Here is an 18,814-nt window from a genome sequence, read left to right as displayed (position 1 = left end):
GGCTCAGGGCAGGGGCATTGGGAGTATGATGGCTCAGGTCACAGATTTGTGGCGTGCGGATGGTGCAGGACTTGTGGCAGAAGACTGGGGATGTATAGTAATTTGGGATTGTGGGGGGCTCAGGGCAGGAGATTCAGGTGTATGATAGGCTCAGGGTAAAAAACATAGGAACAGCAAGACTGGGTCAGCACAACAGTCCATCCAGCCCAGCGTCCTGTCTGCCGACAGTGGCCAATACCAGATGCCCCAGAGGGAGGGAACACAACAGGGAATCCTCATGTGATCCCTCCCCTGTCACCCATCCCTAAACAGAGGCTAGGGACACCATTCAGCCCATCCTGACTAATAGCCATTGATGGACCTAACCTCCATGAATCTATCTAGCTCTTTGCTGAATCCCGTTACAGTCCTCACCTTTACCACATCCCCTGGCAAAGAATTACACACGTTGACTGTACAGTGAGTGAAGAAACACTTCCTTTTGTTTGCTTTAAACCTGCTGCCTATTAATTTCATTTCGTGACCTCTAGTTCTTACATTGTGGGAATAAGTAAATAACTTTTCCTTATTCACTTTTTCCACACCACTCATGATTTTAGAGACCTCTATCATATCCCCCCTTAGTCTTCTCTTTTCTAAGGTGAAAAGTCCAAATCTTTCAAATCTCTCTTCATATGGGACCTGTTTCAAACACCTAATAATTTTTATTGCCTTTTTTTGAATCTTTTCCAATGCCAATATCTCTTTTGTGAGATGAGGTGATCACATCTGTACGCAGTATTCAATATGTGGGCGTAGCATGGTTTCATATAGAGCCATAAGATATTTTGGTTGGTGTGTGTGTGTGGGGGGGTGCAGAAGTGTTATGATTCTGTGGCCAGATTGTGGGGGAGGGGTTGGCCCCAATTAGGGGCTTGTTGGCCAGGCTTCATTTTTAAATAAAATATTATGTCCAACAAAAAAGGTTTCATCATTGTCATTATTTGTGGGAGGGGCAGGGAACCTGTTTTAGGTCAGGGGCTGCCAACCTACAGAAAAATCGGTTGAGGACCACACAAGTGAGATGCAAAAAAACAACCCCTCCAAACCTCACTGATGTGACCCCAACTGAGACTCCTCACTCTCCTGGCATTCCAACCCCCTGGGGAAAGAGAGGGTAGGTAGGACTGAGGTTCAAGACCTCAGGCCAGATTAACTCTTCTGGGTGTTCCAGGGTTGGTCGGATTTTGTAAGCTCCCCTAGGTTCTGGGGTGGAGCTAAACATGAGGGATCCAGTGAGCAGGACAGGACTGCCAGTGAGCAGGATAGAGATGGGGGTGCAGAATCTGGATTATCTCACTCCCCAGTCTTAACCAGGATTTGCATATGGCAGCACTTTTGTTTGGAGTAGACCCTGATTCCCTTCCTGTGGAAAAGTACCAGGTGACATGATCACATGACTCTGTGATGTCAAAGGAGCATTCCCGCAAACTTCTCAGGAAGGAGTGTGATTACTACCTTTAAAGACCTATTGTCCTTCTTAATGTCCCATCTAGACTAACTGCATACTGTCTGAAGACGTGAGTTGTGCCCATGAAAGCTCATGATACCATCTACATCTTCAAAGACATTTTAACACCAGACTTGAAAAAGAATCCTCTGAACTGACATTCATGCTTAAATTTGACACTTTATGCCAAGGTCTCAACAAAGATGCTAATTATCTTACCCATTACAAAGATAGCTTCCCCAATTATCACCTCTAATATCATTAGCTCACAGACATTTACCTCCCCCCTCCCCCGCATCCTCCCTCTGTTCTGAAATTTGATTTGTCCTTTTCATATCCCTTTGGTATATCTGGTCATGCCAATTTTCTTCCACAGTTTGATCTGAGGAAGTGGGTCTGGCCCACGAAAGCTCATCACCTATTAAACCATCTTGTTAGCCTTTAAAACGCTACATAGTCCTGCTTTTTGTTTCATCTACATCTTTTGTTAGTCTCAAAGGCCCTGCAAGACTATTTGTTAAGTTTCTGCATACTGCCTGGTGGACCTTACTCAAAAATAAACCACAGTTGTGATTGTTGCATAGTCAATAATTCTAACTTCAGATACAGAAACAATGTATGCATACAAATGGGATAATAGTTAGTAAACCATAACCTTTCCTTGACCCATCTTGCATAAAACATAGCTGAGTTATGCCACATTCAGATCACAAATATAGCTCTATGAAGAATATGAAGCCTAGGGTCACAGGCAGTAGAGGACAAATGGTTATAGAGAAAATGACTGTTTAATTATCGTAGAAAGAATCAGTATTGTGAAGAGGGTTTTAATGTGTTTTACATTGTGATTTCTGGTAGGTGAAGTCGACATTGAAACACAACCTTGCCTCCCAAGAGAATTGACAATTGTAGTCCATGATCTTAAATACTCTCAGAGACCACTGTGATACCTATTTATACCGATACCTAATTATACTGGGTGTGTCTAGACTAGAGTTTTGTCGACAAAAGTATACCTGCGTCTACACTACCGCTGAGTTCTGTCAACATAACGTCGACAGAACTCAGCAGTTTTTTTGATGATGGTAAACCTCATTTTACGAGGCATAACACCTTCTGTTGACAGAAGGTGTTATTGCATGTAGGGTTGTGTCTAGACTACAGGGTTTTGTCGACAAAGCAAGCTGCTTTGTCGACAGAACTGAATGTAGTCTAGACGCTCTTTGTCGACAGAAGTTTTGTCGACAATATCTGTCAACAAAACTTGTCGACAAAATCCTGTAGTCTAGACGTACCCACTGAGTGGCCATGTATTCCACACAGTGTCATACCTGACATCAAACTAATGTGGAGAAGTAGAAGAATTTTACACCAACTCCGCCTGAACCAATTCAATGGCACCACCTACAATTAACATGACCTCACATAGATTTATAAGAAAAAAGAATGATCTGACTGAACACCTCACAAGGTATGAAAACCTAATCTTAGGAATTACACTGCCTGTCTCAAAAATAATTAACTGTGAAATCCTTGACATCACATCGTTCTACTCTCTTCACTGCTGAAGGGACAGGAATACAGTCCCTGAAATCCAAACACCAAATAGCAATCAGACCAGTAGATAAAAGGTGTGCCATTGTATTCCTCAATGCTGATGACTATGTTAATGAAACCAACTGATAATTCTGACACCACCCATTACAAAGATAGCTTCCCCAATTGTCACCTCTAATATCATTAGCTCACAGACATTTACCTCCCCCCCATCCCCCTTCTGTTCTGCAATGTGATTTGTCCTTTTCATGTGTGTTCATTTTTTTGATTGTACCCCTTGGTATCTATGGTGGTGGCTGTTTTCTTCCACTGTTTGGTCTGAGGCAGTGGGTCTGGCCCACGGACGCTCATCACCTAATAAACCATCTTGTGAGTCTCTAGAGTGCTGCATCGTCCTGCATTTTGCCCCAGCTGCGTCTCACTCGCCTACACTGGAGGACTCAGGGTGCCCCCGTCGCGATGCAGCGAATCAGGATGTTGCCCAACGCCCCTAACAGCGTCCCGAGGGAATGGCCGCCCACCCGCAGGGCCCCGCGGAGCTCGCAGGCGGGGGGGGGCTGCAGGGAGTCACTGCTCAGAGCCCCTCGCCTCAGTCACCAGCGTCCCCGGACACCGGCCCGCCGAGCCCGGGACCCAGAGCGGCCGGGCCCGCTGCAAACGGGCAGCTCGGGTCTTTTCGGCTCCACGAGTTTTGCTGCTATTGGGGGGGAGGGGCCGTCACTGCCCCTCCCCCAGCCCCCGCGGAGCGAGGCTCGAGGCTGGCGGACAGACCCAGCCCTGCACTAACCCCACCCGGCCGAAAGGAGGCGCCGCCCCGCCCCGCCCCGCCCCGCCCGCGTCACTTCCGGCGTCACCGGGTTCTGCTTCCGGGTCCTGCTGCCCTGGCTGGGCTCCGAGTTGAGCGTTCCTGGTGCTGACCCGCCGCCATGTCCCCCGCGGGGCGCGCTGCCGGGCCCGGGGCCGCCGCACGGTAAGAGGCGGCTGCCCGCGCACGTGGCCCCGCCCCTGCCGGCAGGAGTGGTGCTGCCCGGGCCGGGGGCGGGGGAGCCCCCCTCCGCGTGAGGGGCTCGGCTCGTTCCTGCCCCGCTCGCAGCCCGCGGGCGCGTCGGGGGCCGCACGTGGCTCCGCGCTGGGGCAGGCGGGCTCGCCCCTCCTCTCGCGGGGCTCCGGCCTTTCCTGAGGTCGGTCCGTCGCGCCCTGCTGGTGCCTGGCCGTGCGCTGCCACAGGCCTCGGGGCTTCTCCCGCTTGGTCTGGGAGAACTCACTGGCGGCTTCCTGGCTTCAGCTCTGTGAAATCATCACTGGCCTGTCAGTCTACACGTGGCTGTTTCCATTTTGTGGCCGTCACTGTGGCTGTGTCTACACAGGCACGATCTTGCACAAAGTCTTGCGGCCGGTCTACACTGTCCGTGAGTTCTTGTGAAAGTGAATGGACGTTCTAATGTGTGAAATCAGGGCTTCTTGCACCAGAACTCTGACGCTCCCACTCAGGAATAAGCCCTCTTGCACAACTGTTCTTGCACAAGAGGGCAGTGTAGACAGGCAACGTGAATTTCTTGCACAAGACAGCCCGATGGTTAAAATGGCCATCAGAGCTTTCTTACGCAAGAGAGCGTCTACACTGGCATGGATGCTCTTGCGCAAAAGCACATGCCAGTGTAGACGCGCTCTCGTGGAAGAGTTTTTGCACAAGAACTCTTCCAAATAAGAAAGAGTTCTTGCACAAGAAGCTGCTCGTGTAGACATAGCCTGTAGCAAATCCTAGATACTGGCTGACTAATTCTGAGCCCTGATACATTTACTACAGGTTGAATCTCTCTAATCCAGCACACTCTGGTCCTGCAGCATCCGTGGTCTGGCATGATTTTAGTTAGCCACACATACCAGGGCTATGAACAGGTAACCAATTAATCAGTTACCTGTAAGTCTAACTTCAGAAGCGGGCAAATTAGTTGAAACAATAGTAAAGAATAAAATTGTGAAGCATGTAGAAGAACATAATTTGTTGGTTATTTATTAGTTCCCATAATAGAAGAACTAGAGGACACCAAATGAAATTAATGGGTAGCAGGTTTAAAACTAATAAAAGGAAGTTCTTCTTCACACAGCGTGTTGTCAGCCTGTGGAACTCCTTGCCAGAGGAGGCGGTGAAGGCTAGGACTATAATAGAGTTTAAAGAGAAGCTGGATAAATTCATGGAGGTTAGGTCCATAAAAGGCTATTAACCAGGGGATAAAATGGTGTCCCTGGCCTCTGTTTGTCAGAGGCTGGAGAGGGATGGCAGGAGACAAATCGCTTGATCATTGTCTTCGGTCCACCCTCTCTGGGGCACCTGGTGCTGGCCACTGTCGGTAGACAGGATACTGGGCTAGGTGGACCTTTGGTCTGACCCAGTACGGCCGTTCTTATGTAGCATTACCCCATCTAGGTGAAGCTTACAGGGTACTAATTCACCAGTACACAGAAGTGGCCCATCACAAGTAGGGATGTTAAATATTGGTTAATTGAATAATTGAGTAACCTCATGAATTCTTAATGGTTAGTCGATTAGTCTACAGTCCTTGGGGGCAGGGCCAGCAGCCAGTGTGCTCCAGCCTCACTCCCAAGAAGACCCCTGCCAGGTGGGTACTGATCTGTGAGGAGAGCGAGTTTTTAAAAACTAGCTCCTTTGCGGACTGGATGCCTATTGCCTTGTGCTGCTGCCTCTAATAAAGGGGAAAGGGGCAGCTGAAGTGCCAGCATTTGATAGCCTCTTGGCCATGTCAAGATCACTTGTCAAAGGCTCCAAGATCTGCCAGTAGATCCTGATCTACTGGTTGGTGAGCACTGGCTTAAGGCAACTCTCTTCTCCTTACCTTTCTAATCCTATCAATAGCTTGACTTCAGGGTTTGTGACAGAGACTGCTAGTTTGTATTAAGTGCTACTCTGGTCAACACACATCTGAGACTAATGACAATTTTTCTGCACAGGGAACTAACTGTCTGCAGTCCTGATCCTGCCAGCTGGTCTATACAGACTCTTCTGTCCATGTGGCTCTAAAAGAGTATAAAACAATCTATCAGTAGAGATCAGCTTGCAGTATCACCACCCAGGATACTACATAATGTGATGATGTACTGTAATGATTAATGGGGGGGGGGGGTTGCAAAGATTATAGCAATATTTACTTTGGCCAGTAAGACATACACCTACCTCATGGGGTTTGCAACTAGATGTAAAGGCGTGAGGAAGCTAGGGAGGGCTAGATATACTAGATGTGGCCAAAGCATCAGGCAAAGTACCTTCTCCCACTTCCCCCTTCTTTAATAGCAGCATTTGTTGGTTTGCAGAGTGTACAGACAGGGAGATAGACACCAAGGCAATAGCTGTAGTCAAAGTGGCCTTATCTGGATATAAACTTGTTCTATCTTCTATCTTGGACACTGCCTCCAGTATAGAAAGTTAGAGCATGTTGAGAGCATGGATGGAATAAAATATCAAATCAAGAATTGGGGACACTGTCCTGACTGCAGTGCTGTGGCGGAGGGCTTATTCCATGGCTATAAATTATAGCATAAATTATATTTCTGGATTTCTGCATATAATTTATCCCCACCTCTAATATCATTAACTCACAGACATTTACCTTCCTTCCTCTCCCCCCCCCGCACATCCCCCTTCTGTTCTGAAATAAATTATATTTCTGGATGCAGAAATCCAGAAATATAATTTATGCTATCATGTGCCGAAAGTGTCCGTCTGCTATGTACATTGGACAAACGTCTCAGACACTTCGCCAAAGGATCAATGCCCACAAAACAGATATTAGACAGGATCACAAAGAAAAAACAGTTTCTTGCCATTTCAACCAGAAAGGACACTGTCTCAACGACCTAATTACCTGCATCCTACTCCAGAAGACTTTCAAATATGCACTTGAAAGGGAATCCTCTGAATTGTCATTCATGCTAAAATTCAACACTTTCCGCGGGGGGCTCAACAAAGACACCAACTACCTTACTCATTACAACGATAGCTTCCCCAGTTATCACCTCTAATACCATTAGCTCACAGACATTTACCTTTCCCCACCTCTAATATCATTAACTCACAGACATTTACCTTCCTTCCTCCCCCCCCCCCCCCCACATCCCCCTTCTGTTCTGAAATGTGATTTGTCCTTTTCATATGTGTTCATTTTTTAAAATTGTATCCTTTGGTATATATGGTTGTGACTATTTTCTTCCACTATTTGTTCTGAGGAAGTGGGTCTGGCCCACGAAAGCTCATCGCCTAATAAACCATCTTATTAGTCTTTAAAGTGCTACATAGTCCTGTATTTTGTTTCAGCTACACCAGACTAACACGGCTACATTTCTATCACTATGGTTAAAATGGCCATCAGAGCTATCTTACGCAAGAGAGCATCTACACTGGCATGGATGCTCTTGCGCAAAAGCACATGCCAGTGTAGACGCTCTCTTCTGGAAGAGTTTTTGCACAAGAACTCTTCCGCAAAAGAGTTTTTGCATGAGACTGCGCCAGTTCTTCCACTGTTTGATCTGAGGAAGTGGGTCTGGCCCACAAAAGCTCATCATCTAATAAACCATCTTGTTAGTCTTTAAAGTGCTACATAGTCCTGTATTTTGTTTCATTTTAACCATAGGGCTTTCTTGCGCAAGAAATTCATGTTGCCTGTCTATACTGGCCTCTTGCGCAAGAACAGTTGTGCAAAAGAGCTTATTCCTGAGTGGGAACGTCAGAGTTCTGGTGCAAGAAGCCCTGATTTCATACATTAGAACGTCCATTTACTTGCACAAGAACACGCGGCCAGTGTAGACAGGCAGCAAGTTTTTTGCACAAGAGCGGCTGCTTTTGCACAAGATCGCGCCAGTGTAGACACAGCCCATGTGTTCAGGATTAGCATGTATGGTATCTGGATTTATTTGACACAGTTCTGGGTTAACTGCATCTCTGACCTCTCTATCTTTCTCAGTGTAGACTCAGAGGATACATCTAGACTATGTTCATCTGTTGAAAGAAGATATGCAAATTCGGAGCTAATTTGTATATCTTCTTCTGATCGCGTTATCAGAAGAGGTTTTCTTGAAAGTGAAAGCAGTTTAGATGGGGGTTTTTCTAAGGAACTCTCCCCTTTTTGAAAGAACCCTGTGCACCTCATTTTTTAAGTAAGAAGGGTTCTTTTGAAAAAGGGGGTTCTTTTTAAAAAAAAAAAAACCCTATCTAAACTGCTTTCACTCTAGAAAAAAATTGCTTTGATAACGTGGTCGTGGTCGGAAGAAGATATGCAAATTAGCTCCAAATTTGCATATCTTCTTTCAACAGACCGATTGTAGTCTAGATGTACCGGTGTGTCAGGCCTGTTGTTTTTACCAGCCGCTAGGGTGGGATCCTGTGATTCTCCCACTCTTACACTTAACAAGAATTTGAACTATCTCACCCATTACCAAGACAGTTTCCCCAATTATCACCTGTAATACCATTAACTCACAAACATCCCACTCTCCCTACCTTTAATATCATCAATTCACAGACACTTACCTTCCTTCCTCCCCCTCCTCCCCTTCCCCCCCCCCCGCATCCCTCTTCTGTTCTGCAATGTGATTTGTCCTTTTCATATTTGTTCATTTTTTTAATTGTATCCTTTGGTATATATGGTTGTGACTACTTTCTTCCACTATTTGATCTGAGGAAGTGGGTCTGGCCCACGAAAGCTCATCATCTAATAAACCATCTTGTTAGTCTTTAAAGTGCTACATTGTCCTACATTTTGCTTCAACTACCCCAGACTAACACGGCTACATTTCTATCACTATTCTACATGCAAGGCACTACATTTAGCCGTTTGGAATGGAAATCCATCAACTATATGAAGAAACTCGCACAGATACAGACAGACATCATCTTTCTATCCAAGTGCAAGAAAATGGACATCGTACCCAAAGGACTGAAAGTGAACAATCCACTAAGATCAACATACTTCACTGACTACAGTGAAAGACTCTGCCTCAAACTATCCAAGAAATTAAGAAACCACCTGATAAGTATTTTATACAAGAAACAGAAAACCATCAAGAATGACATTTCTAACTTAGATCGTCTCATCTCAAGACAAACATCCACACCGACTGACACCTTGCAGGACTTTTGTTCCACCAGACAAGAAATCTACTATACACACTTCTATTCCCTACAACAAAGAAAAGACAATAAATTTTCTAACCTGCTCCATACCACTGGCTACAACAGCAACTGCCTCAACCCACCGGATAATATTGTTAACCTCTCCAGCTACAAACTCAATCCAGCAGAAGAGTCTGTCTTGTCCCGGGGTCTCTCTTTCTGCCCCACGTCCCCCATAAACTGGATACAATTTTGTGGTGACCTTGAGGCTTTTTTTCGCCGCCTCCGTCTCCGAGAATATTTCCAAACCACCACTGAACATCAATCTGACCTACCAGATCCCCCCTACCAACACCAAAGGAAAAATAATTCTATATGGACTCCCCCTGACGTTCGGAATTACAATCTGGATTTCTATATACACAGCTTCCGCAACAATGCACCGACTGACATTATTCGCAAACGACAACAAGCGACACACAATCTTAGCCTCGCTGAACACCGTGCCATCCAGAGTCTCAAAAACAACCTGGACATTGTAATCAAACCAGCTGACAAAGGGGGTGCTGTGGTCATTATGAATAAGGCCGACTATAACCAGGAGGCAACCAGACAACTCTCGAACACCACATTTTACCAACCTCTCCCCTCTGATCCCACCTTGGACTACCAAAAGAAACTACACTGTCTCCTTAAAAGCCTCCCCACAGCTACTCGGGAACAAATCCTCACAGAATCACCTTCTGACCCCCGACCAGGATTGTTCTATCTACTTCCCAAGATCCATAAACCTGGGCACCCCGGACGTCCCATCATCTCTGGTATTGGCACGCTCACTACTGGTCTATCCAGCTATGTAGACACTCTTCTCAAACCCTTCGTAACCAATACCCCCAGCTATCTCCGAGACACTACTGACTTCCTAAGGAAACTACAAAACATCGATAACCTCCCCAATAACACCATCCTTGCCACCATGGATGTAGAAGCTGTATATACCAACATCCCACATGAAGACGGATTACAAGCAATTAGAAACACTATCCCAGAGGACACTACTGCCAACCTGATAGCAGACCTATGTAACTTTGTTCTCACCCACAATTATTTCCAGTTTGAGAACAACTTATACCTCCAGATCAGCGGCACAGCCATGGGTACACGCATGGCCCCACAGTATGCTAACATCTTTATGGCTGACCTAGAACAACGTTTCCTCAACTCCCGTCCCCTTTCACCCCTCCTCTACCTACGGTACATCGATGACATCTTTATGATCTGGACGCATGGCCAAGAAACACTGGAGATATTCCACAGAGATTTCAACAACCTACACCCCACCATCAACCTCAGCCTGGACCATTCTACACGAGAGATCCACTTCCTGGACACCACCGTACAAATCAACACTGGAAAATTAGACACCACTTTCTACAGAAAACCCACCGACTCATACAGTTACCTACATGCATCCAGCTCCCATCCAGAACACACCACACGATCCATCGTCTATAGCCAAGCCCTTCGATACAACCGCATCTGCTCTAATCCCACTGACAGAGACCAGAAGCTTCAGGATCTCTACCAAGCATTTATAAATCTCAACTACCCACCCAGAGAAATAAAAAAGCAAATTGAAAGAGCCAGACGAATACCTAGAAACCATCTACTTCAAGACAGACCCAAGAAAACCAACAATAGAACACCACTTGTCATCACCTACAACCCCCGACTTAAACCTGTCCAACACATTATCAATAAACTACAGCCTATATTGGAACAGGATACCATACTCAAAGAGGCTCTGGGAGACAGACCCATAGTCTCCTATAGACAACCACCTAACCTCAAGATGATTCTTACCAACCACCACAGGACATACCACACTAATACCAACCCTGGTACCTTCCCTTGCAACAAACCCCGTTGCCAGCTTTGTCCACATATTCATTCTGCTGATACCATTATTGGACCTAACCAAGTGAGTTATAAGATCAAGCACACATATTCCTGCGCATCCAGAAATATAATCTATGCTATCATGTGCCGAAAGTGTCCGTCTGCTATGTACATTGGACAAACATCTCAGACACTTAGCCAAAGGATTAATGCCCACAAAACAGATATCAGACAAGATCACAAAGAGAAAACAATTTCTTGCCACTTTAACCAGAAAGGACACTCTCTAAATGACTTAGCCACCTGCATTCTGCTACAAAGACCTTTTACATCTGCACTTGAAAGGGAATCCTCTGAACTGTCATTCATGTTAAAATTCGACACTTGCCAACAAGGACTTAACAAGAATTTGAACTATCTCACCCATTACCAAGACAGTTTCCCCAATTATCACCTGTAATACCATTAACTCACAAACATCCCACTCTCCCTACCTTTAATATCATCAATTCACAGACACTTACCTTCCTTCCTCCCCCTCCCCCCCCCGCATCCCTCTTCTGTTCTGCAATGTGATTTGTCCTTTTCATATTTGTTCATTTTTTTAATTGTATCCTTTGGTATATATGGTTGTGACTACTTTCTTCCACTATTTGATCTGAGGAAGTGGGTCTGGCCCACGAAAGCTCATCATCTAATAAACCGTCTTGTTAGTCTTTAAAGTGCTACATTGTCCTGCATTTTGCTTCAACTACCCCAGACTAACACGGCTACATTTCTATCACTATTCTTACACTAAGGATGTTAAGTATCATGACTATCAATTAGTTGATAGGGTGCCTCCACCTTTGAAGTGTAAGAGGCAGGGAGGGGGGGTAGAAGAGGAACGTCAAAGCTGCAGCCTGCATTTGCTTATCAGATAGGATGTGAAGGACTAGTGGACTATCTTCACAGTACTGTGTGCTGAGCATACCAGACTGGATCCGGCTACCTGCAAGTCTGCCCTGTGGGAGCTGTGGCCAGTTGTTAATATAGTGGCCCCAAATAGCAGTTGTAAAGCCAGGTGTTGTTTCATATTAACCTCAGGGAGAAATTGTTAAGAGGGTTTTAACACAACAGTCTGTAAGTCTGGGTTGTGTCTGGTGACTGCCCTGTGGCTGGGCTCCTTGGGTTGGTGGGGGTGTCATATCTATGGGCTGTCCTGTGGCTGGGCTCTGGAATGGGTGGGTAGGTTGTATCTTGGAGGCTACCCTATGGCTGGGCTCTTTGGAGTTGTGGGTGGGACTGGTGTCTGGGATGTGGGCTGCCCTGCAGCTGGGCTCTGGGGGGATGAGAGTGCAGGTGTCTGCTCTGGAGGCCCCAGGCAGCTTTCTCCAGCACCTTCCAGTTGGAAGTGGCTTGCTGTAGAGCTTTCTTTAAAAGGATATCTTTATGCTGTTCTTTATTGTTGACACTGGTTTTACAGGTATTTTGAAATACATTACCAAGATAATTTAAATGGGAATGATCATATTGTGTATTTTGACAAATAAAATATGTTGAATTTTGCAGATTTAAAAAAAAAATTGTGCTGAATTCCCCCAGGAGTAACTTCTTACCTTTAGCACTGAATTTAATCATGTCACTAGAAGACAAATCTGTAGGATTTGTAGGGGACAAATCTGTAGGGGAATCTGTAGGGTGGCAGGAGGAGAAATAAGAGCAAAGGGTTGAGAGCTGCTGTGTGGCTGAATGAAGTTCTATAAAATCCATCTTCAGCTCCACTGGCATTTGGAGAGGAGGCGTTTATGTGAACAAAATGAGATGAGGAAGTGTGTTTGTTACATTGGGGGGGGGGGTTAATCTGTTGTTCATGTAGTGATTGAATGTGGTGTAATCTTTTTAGAATGTTTCTCGATGAAAAACTTTTCTATAAAATAACCAGATGGCACATAAATAATTAAATAATAGAACTGAAGGACAAGGAAGGCGAAGTGGGGGCAGTAGATTGAAGGACAAGGGGAATGAGAGAGGAGAAACAGGTATCTGGTTTTCACTGTGAAAATCTGGTTACCATAGCTGCAAGCCTTCACTTAAACCTTTTGAATCCTGGTAGGTGCCTAGTCATTGTTTTATGCCTCAAGGTAACCTTTTTCATATGGATTACCTTAGGCAGGAGCATAAGTCAGCTAGATGCACTCTCAATAAAGGAACTGTATCTCTCTATTTCTGTTTGGTTAAAGTGATACTAAAACCTTCTCGGGACTTTATATTCAGAAAAATCTTCAGGTTACATCTGAGATAGCCAAGCAACCACAACTTTATGTTAACTTAGATTTTAATTTTTACTTGTTTATAACTTCCGTGGACAATAAATATGTTTGCCAAAGGATGTTGTGAACACCAGGACTTTAACAGGGTTCAAAAAAGAGCTAGATAGATTCATGGAGGTTAGGTCCATCAATGGCTATTAGCCAGGATGGGTAGGAATGGTGTCCCTAGCCTCTGTCTGTCTGGAAATGAATGACAGGAGAGGGAAGGGATCTCGTGAGGATTACCTGTTGTGTTCTCTCCCTCTGGGGCACCTGGTGGTGGCCACTGTCGGCAGACAGGATACTGGCTAGATGGACCTTTGGTCTGACCCAGAGTGGCTGTTCTTATGTTCATTTTATTTTTTATTTAAATGTTCACAGTTGTGGGAAATCATGAAGGGGGTAATACAGTAATAATTTAATGACAGTGGAAGTTAAGATTCAAAATGTTAAAATGTTATAACAATTAAATAAAGCCTAATTTGTCAACAATGCATCTCAAAGAATACCAGCTAAATAGCCTTACATTACTTTAATAAATTCTCAAACAGTATATTTCTTCTTCGCCTATCCGTAAATTTCAATCATCATCAATGCAAATATTTTTCCCTTGGTTTGTGTGTCCAGTGAAATGAACATTTATTGACACTTATAGGAAAACAGATCTTATTCTTTCAACCCCAATTGTGATTCATTCTTGGAAGGATCCCATCTGCCTGTCAGGAAGGTAGCTGGGCTAGCTGTGGAGAGAAGGTGGGAGAAAAGTAGTTCTATTTTATGCCTCTTTCCTGGAATGCCCTGGAATACCCCTTTATGCAGTCTGTGAAAAATTTCTCCAGTACCTGATTGTCTGAGAGGAAGACACAAATGCCATGGGGGCAGGGGCCTCAACTTGTAAGGTCCTGGTGAGAAGTTTGGTATCACCTGCCAACAGTGACTGAGAAGGGTAAGAGAACTCAGGATTTCATCGGGGTGCTCTCACTACCCAGTGTGGAGTCTCCACGTTTTTGCATAAGTCTGGCTCAGTGGTGTCTAATAAATCTGGAACTACTCCCCTTTCACATCTGTTGGTAGGGAGGAGTTTTCTGACTTTTCTCCGCTCTTAAGTCCTACTAATGGTTTTCCCAGTGTTGTGGATTCAGAATAAGAGGTCAGAGATCCCTTGTTTGTTGTGTGTCATGATCTTTACCTTAAGAATAATTTCAGATTCTGTTTCCGCTGCATTTCATAGCTTTGCCACATAGTACAGGCATAAACATACTTGGGTTTAATTTAACTCCTATTCACAGGCTCCTGGACATCATCAATGACACTGATAAGAGTTAGGTTAATTTTGTTCTCCTTTTTTGAACAGCAGCAGAGAGCAGCAGTGAGCCTCGTCATGCAAGCTGGAGCTCTCTGGTTGCAGACTCATGAAGACAAAACACTTCACTGGTTATTTGGTGAACATTAAATCCTATGGGCAAACATGAATTTTTTACAAGGCGGAATCTTATGTTCTGCAGAACATAATAGAGTAGATTTAAAAAACAACAAATTGTCTGGTAGCACTTTATAGACTAACAAAACATGTCGATGGTATCATGAGCTTTCATGGGCACAGCCTACTTCTTCAGATGACTGGAGTTTTTAATAGAGTAGGTCGCCCCTCAGTTGTCCAGACAAACTTCCCAAATTGTGTTTATGTAGTAGATTGTGTTCTTGTGAGCACTAACACTTTAAAGTCCACACTGCATGTTAGTAGCTATTAATTAAACCTACTAGGGATGTTAAGTAGCAATTAATTTGCTAGTTGAGTAGTTGATGGAATTTCCATCGACTAGTCGATAAGCACTTCCGCGTTCCACCTTTGAAATGTACAAGAGCCCCAATAGGGGCTCTTGTACATTTTAAAGTTGGAACTCAGCGTGGAGCCCAGGGGGAAGTCCCGCTGACTCCGGGCTCAATGTGAGCACTTCTGCTTTGAAATGCACAAGAGCCCCCGCTGCATGGAGAAGTTTAAAAAGAATCCCAGTTTGTACTTAAACTTATTCATTACAAACATGGAGACAGAAGCCCAGCAGCAGAGTGGGGGCTATCCTGTTTACTGCATCAAGTGTAACATGTATGATTACCTGCCCTGTGGGCGGGTGGCATATGTGTGCACCCGTTGCAAGGAGCTCCTGACCCTCAGAGACCGAGTTCGGGCTTTGCAGGACAGGGTGGCTGAACTGGAGGAGCTAAGGGAGGTAGAGAGCTATGTTGATGAGATTTTCCGGGACACTGTAGTACTGTCCCACCTCCAGTCTGAGAGCCCTAGTGTTCTTAAGGAGGATGAAAGTCTCAAGGGAACAGAGCATTTAACGGGAGCAGAGGGAAACCATCCCGTAGTTGGGACCCTCCTCCCAGAGGATGTTGCGGTATCCTCTTGCACTGAGGATACCTCTGAGGGGGAGGGTATGCCAGTTAGGAAGAGGCAGGTGTTAGTAGTGGGTGATTCGATCGTTAGAAACATAGATAGTTGGGTTTGTGATGACCGGGAGAACCGTATGGTCACTTGCCTGCCTGGTGCGAAGGTTGCGGATCTCTCGAGGCATCTAGATAGACTTATGTGTAGTGCTGGGGAGGAGCCGGTGGTCGTGGTACATGTAGGTACCAATGACGTAAGGAAGGGTAGGAGAGATGTCCTGGAGGCCAAATTTAGGCTGCTAGGAAAGAGACTGAAATCCAGGACCTCTATGGTGGCGTTCTCGGAAATGCTTCCAGTTCCACGCGCAGGGCCAGGTAGGCAGGCAGAGCTTCAGAGTCTCAATGCGTGGATGAGACGATGGTGTAGGGAAGAGGGGTTTAGATTTATTAGGAATTGGGGACAATTTTGGGAGAGGGGGAGCCTATACAGGAAGGATGGGCTCCACCTAAACCAGGGTGGAACCAGACTGCTAGCGCACTAAACATTAATAAGGCCGTAGAGCAGTTTTTAAACTAAGAGATGGGGGAAAGCCGATTGGTGCGGAGATGCATGTAAATCAGAGAGAGACTTCTCTTAGAGGAGAATCCGTTGATAGAGATTCTCTAAGCTGTAGTCGGAAAGAGAGGAGGGGAGAGGGCAAACCATTGGCCAGAGCTGACAAACAACCGCATACAAAGGAATCCAATGCATCAGGGAAGGGCAGACAAATAACCAGTGGCAAATTTTTAAAGTGCTTGTACACAAATGCTAGGAGTCTGACTAATAAGATGGGTGAACTAGAGTACCTCGTATTAAAGGAGGAGATTGACATAATAGGCATCACTGAAACCTGGTGGAATGAGGAAAATCTGTGGGACACAATCATACCGGGATATAAAATATATCGAAAGGATAGAGCAGGCCGGGTGGGTGGCGGAGTGGCACTGTATGTGAAAGATAATGTAGAATCAAATGAAATAAAAATATTAAGTGAATCAACATGTTCCATAGAATCGCTATGGATAGAAATTCCATGCTCCAATAATAAAAAATTAGCAGTAGGGATATATTACCGACCACCTGACCAGGACAGCGATATTGACATAGAAATGCTGAGGGAGATTAGAGAGGCTACCAAAATAAAGAACTCTATAGTAATGGGGGATTTTAATTACCCCCATATTGACTGGATACATGTCACCTCAGGAAGAGAAGCGGAGATAAAATTTCTCAATGGCTTAAATGACTGCTTCTTGGAGTAGCTAGTGCAGGAACCCACAAGGGGAGAGGCAATTCTCGATTTAGTCCTGAGTGGAGCGCAGGATCAGGTCCAGGATATAACTGTTACAGGACCGCTTGGGACTAGTGACCATAATATAATAACATTCAACATTCCTGTGGTGGGAAGAACACCTCAGCAGTCCAGCACCCTGGCATTTAATTTCAAAAAGGGGAATTATGCAAAAATGAGGAGGTTAGTTAAACAGAAATTAAAAGGCACAGTGACTAGAGCCAAATCCCTGAAAGCTGCATGGAAACTTTTTAAAGACACCATAATAGAGGCCCAACTTAAATGTATACCCCAAATTAAAAAACATAGCAAGAGACCTAAAAAAGAGTCACCGTGGCTTAACCACCATGTAAAAGAAGCAGTGAGGGACAAAAAGGTATCTTTTAAGAAGTGGAAGTCCAATCCTAGTAAGATAAATAGAAAGAACATAAACACTGTCAAATCAAGTGTAAACATGTAATAAGAAAAGCAAAAAAAGATTTTGAGGAACAGCTAGCCAAAAACTCAAAAAGAAATAACAAAATGTTTTTTAAGTACATTAGAAGCAGGAAGCCTGCTAAAAAGCCTGTGGGTCCCCTAGATGATCGAGCTATAAAAGGAGCAATCAAGGACGATAAAGCCATTGCGGAGAAACTAAATGATTTCTTTGCTTCAGTCTTCATGGCTGAGGACGTTGGGGAGATTCCTGAATCTACACCGTCCTTTGTGGGTGATTAATCTGAGGAACTGTCCAGGATTGAAGTGTCATTAGAGGAGGTTTTGGAACAAATAGAAAAACTTAATGTTAACAAATCTCTGGGACCGGATGGCATTCATCCAAGGGTTCTAAAAGAACTTAAATGGGAAATTGCTGAGCTATTATCTGTGGTTTGTAACCTATCCTTTAAATCGGCTTCCGTACCTAATGACTGGAAGGTAGCCAATGTGACACCAATATTTAAAAAGGGCTGTAGAGGCGATCCTGGCAATTACAGACCGGTAAGTCTAACTTCAGTACCGGGCAAATTAGTTGAAACAATAGTAAAGAATAAAATTGTGAAGCATGTAGAAGAACATAATTTGTTGGACAAAAGTCAACATGGTTTCTGTAAAGGGAAATCCTGTCTTACTAATCTGTTAGAGTTCTTTGAAGGGGTTAACAAACATGCGGACAAGGGGGATCCATTAGATATAGTATACTTGGATTTTCAGAAAGCCTTTGACAAGGTCCCTCACCAAAGGCTCTTGTGTAAATTACATGGCCATGGGATAAGAGGGAAGGTCCTTTCTTGGGTTGAGAACTGGTTAAAAGACAGGAAACAAAGAGTAGGAATAAATGGTAAATTTTCAGATTGGAGAGGGGTAACTAGTGGTGGCCCCCAAGGGTCAGTCCTGGGACCAATCCTTTTCAACTTATTCATAAATGATCTGGAGAAAGGGGTAAGCAGTGAAGTGGTAAAGTTTGCAGATGATACCAAACTGTTTAGGATAGTCAAGACAGAAGCAGACTGTGAGGGACTCCAAGAAGATCTCACCAAACTGAGTGATTGGGCAACAAAATGGAAAATGAAATTGAATGTGGATAAGTGTAAAGTAATGCACATCGGGAAAAATAACCCCAACTATACATACAGTATGATGGGCTAATTTGGCTACGACAAATCAGGAAAGAGATCTTGGAGTTATTGTGGACAGTTCTCTGAAAACTTCCACACAGAGTGCAGCGGCGGTCAAAAAGGCAAATAGGATGCTAGGA

The 18,814-nt window shown here is 44.6% G+C and overlaps 1 protein-coding gene across 5 annotated transcripts in view; it reads left to right on the top strand.

The window, feature by feature from the left end:
• Positions 1 to 3,868: 3,868 nt before the first annotated feature.
• The window catches only part of EYA3 (EYA transcriptional coactivator and phosphatase 3), a 148,268-nt gene continuing 133,322 nt past the window's right edge, over positions 3,869 to 18,814 (top strand). For 3 of the 5 annotated variants that reach the window (XM_075908770.1, XM_075908768.1, XM_075908766.1), the window contains exon 1: positions 3,869 to 4,016. The gene's annotated coding sequence lies outside the window, so the exon portion shown is untranslated. The remainder of the gene's footprint in view (positions 4,017 to 18,814) is intronic. The other 2 variants (XM_075908771.1, XM_075908767.1) reach the window with 2 other exon arrangements.

The sequence above is a fragment of the Pelodiscus sinensis genome, chromosome 25 (genome assembly GCF_049634645.1).
Source record: "Pelodiscus sinensis isolate JC-2024 chromosome 25, ASM4963464v1, whole genome shotgun sequence".
NCBI lineage: Eukaryota > Metazoa > Chordata > Testudines > Trionychidae > Pelodiscus > Pelodiscus sinensis.
Note: the sequence above shows the minus strand (reverse complement) of the source record. Positions and strands in the feature narration are given on the sequence as shown.